A 3,193-nucleotide genomic window follows, 5' to 3' on the forward strand; every position below is an offset into this window, starting at 1 on the left:
AGAACAAGAGAAAAATGATCTACCGGAGGTCATACAAAAGAAAATTGAAGAACCACCAGTAAAAGTGCATAAGGAACCTATTCCTTACCCAAAAGCATTAAAGAAAGATAGACTCGCAAAGCGATATGAGAAATTTGCGGACATGATTAAGCAAATTAGCATTAACATGCCACTCGCAGAAGTTCTTAGAGATATGCCCAATTACGGGAAGTTTTTAAAAGATTTAATATCTTCAAAGGGTAAATACCATGATGTTTCTGCCACATTCCTCCATGAAGAATGTTCGGCTATCTTAAAGAAACGAAATGTACCTCCAAAATTAGGAGACCCTGGTAGTTTTATCATACCATGTATGATGGGTGATTCGGTAGTGTACGATGCACTAGCCGATCTAGGTGCAAGTGTCAACTTAATGCCTTACTCATTATATTTAAAACTCGACTTGGGAGACCTAAAACCAACCCGAATGGGTATTCGATTAGCAAATCAATCATTTGATACTCCCATAGGTATAGCCGAGGATATACTTGTAAAAGTTGGCTCACTCATCTTCCCCGTCGACTTTGTTATTCTAGAAATGCAAGAGGACACAAAAGTTCCTATCATTTTAGGACGTCCTTTCCTAAATACTGCAGATGCTATCATCAATGTCCAAAAAGAACAATTAAGTCTAGGTGTGGGAAACGAGAGAATAATTTGTCATATTGACAAAGCCATGAAAAGACCCACTTCTACCGACGACTCTTGTTTTCAAATTGATGTTATAGACCTTTGTGTCGAGAATGAATTGAAGGAGCTACTAGAAATTGATATCCCGGGATTAGCCCCGGTAAGTGAAGATGAATACTTCAATATTGATGAAGATTTTGATGAATTAATGAAGGTAGTCACGGATGACGAAACCATTAACGAAGAAATTCCCAATGAAGAGGAAACTTTTGAGGAAATCAATAATGAAGATAGATTCCGTATAAAGAATTCCTTGGAAGAACCACCTGTACTAGAGCTTAAAGAGCTACCCAAACACTTGGAGTATGCTTATCTCAAAGGTACATCTCAATTACCAGTAATTATCGCTTCACATCTTTCCGATAATGAGAAAGATAGGTTAATTTCTGTTTTAAAAACCCATAAAAAGGCTATAGCCTGGAAAACAACCGACATTTCGGGAATAAACCCGTCTTACTGTACACATAAAATTCTCCTTGAGAATGATTACAAACCAGTAGTACAAAGACAACGTAGGTTAAATCCCAACATGAAAGAAGTTGTCAAAAAGGAGGTTATCAAGTTACTTGATGCCGGGTTAATATACCCTATATCCGATAGCCCGTGGGTTAGTCCTGTTCAAGTAGTACCCAAGAAAGGGGGTACAACTGTAATCCTTAATGATAAAAATGAACTCGTTCCTACGAGGACAGTCACTGGTTGGAGAGTCTGTATAGACTACCGTCGTTTAAATGACGCCACAAGGAAAGATCATTTCCCACTACCTTATATTGATCAAATGTTAGAACGTTTAGCGGGAAAAGAGTACTATTGTTTCCTTGATGGATTCTCCGGTTATTTTCAAATTCCCATTGATCCATTAGACCAAGACAAGACAACTTTTACTTGTCCATTTGGTACCTTCGCATACCGACGAATGCCGTTCGGATTATGCAATGCGCCAGGCACCTTCCAAAGGTGTATGATGGCAATATTTCATGACATGATAGAAGGAAGTATGGAAGTCTTCATGGACGATTTCTCTGTTTTTGGAAACTCCTTCGATTCATGCCTTTCAAACCTCGAGCGAATGTTAATTCGTTGTGAAGAATCAAATCTTGTTTTAAATTGGGAAAAATGCCACTTCATGGTAAAGGAAGGCATTGTCTTAGGACACAAGATTTCTCGAGATGGAATGGAAGTAGACAAAGCTAAGATTGATGTAATTTCAAAGCTTCCTCCTCCAACTAACGTTAAAGGAATTCGTAGTTTCTTAGGTCATGCAGGATTCTATCGACGATTCATAAGGGATTTTTCCAAAATCGCTCGACCCATGACTAAACTTCTTGAGAAAGATAGTACATTCGATTTCAATGACGAATGCCTACAAGCTTTCTCCATCCTAAAAGATAAACTTACGAATGCATCTATCATAGTATCTCCCGATTGGTCCAAACCATTCGAGCTGATGTGTGACGCAAGCAACTATGCTTTAGGTGCTGTTTTAGGACAACATTCAGATAATCATTTTCGTCCGATTTATTATGCAAGTAAAACTTTAACAGGAGCCCAAATTAATTATACCACCACGGAAAAAGAACTCCTAGCAGTTGTCTATGCATTTGACAAATTTCGGTCATATTTAGTGTTGTCTAAAACCATTGTTTACACAGATCATTCAGCACTGAGATACTTATTCAAGAAGCTAGACGCAAAACACCGTCTAATTCGTTGGGTTCTTTTACTACAAGAATTCGACATCGAAATACGTGATAAGAAAGGAGCCGAGAATCTAGCTGCCGATCACTTATCCCGACTTGAAAATCCCGAATTAGAAAAGCTTGATAACACAATCATCAAAGATACATTTCCTGACGAATCTCTAATGAGGGTTGAAAAAGAATCTGAAATCCCATGGTTTGCCCATTTTGCAAACTATCTTGCTTCAGGCATACTACAAAAAGGACTTACTTATCAGCAAAAGAAGAAATTTTTTGCGGATTTAAAATCTTATTTCTGGGAATACCCAGACCTATTTCGTGTTGGTACGGATCAAATAATTCGCCGTTGTGTGTACGGACAAGAAGCTCAACAAATTCTTGAGCATTGCCATCAAGGGCCAACCGGCGGTCATTTCGGACCAAACCACACTGCAAGAAAAATCCTTGAATCGGGCTTTTATTGGCCCACGATCTTTAAAGATGCCCATGATTTCGTTCGGACTTGTAACGCATGCCAACGAACGGGTAACATCACGAAAAAGGATGAGATGCCTCAGACCGGCATCCAAGTTTGTGAAATTTTTGACATTTGGGGAATCGATTTTATGGGACCCTTTCCAAGTTCACATAAGTGCAAGTACATACTAGTAGCCGTTGACTATGTATCCAAGTGGGCTGAAGCAAAAGCTTTGCCTACAAATGATGCTAGGGTGGTAATAAACTTCTTGAAAAATCTCTTCTCACGCTTTGGAATCCCAAAAGCA

This window comes from Rutidosis leptorrhynchoides, chromosome 10 (genome assembly GCF_046630445.1).
Source record: "Rutidosis leptorrhynchoides isolate AG116_Rl617_1_P2 chromosome 10, CSIRO_AGI_Rlap_v1, whole genome shotgun sequence".
In the NCBI taxonomy this organism is placed as follows: domain Eukaryota; kingdom Viridiplantae; phylum Streptophyta; class Magnoliopsida; order Asterales; family Asteraceae; genus Rutidosis; species Rutidosis leptorrhynchoides.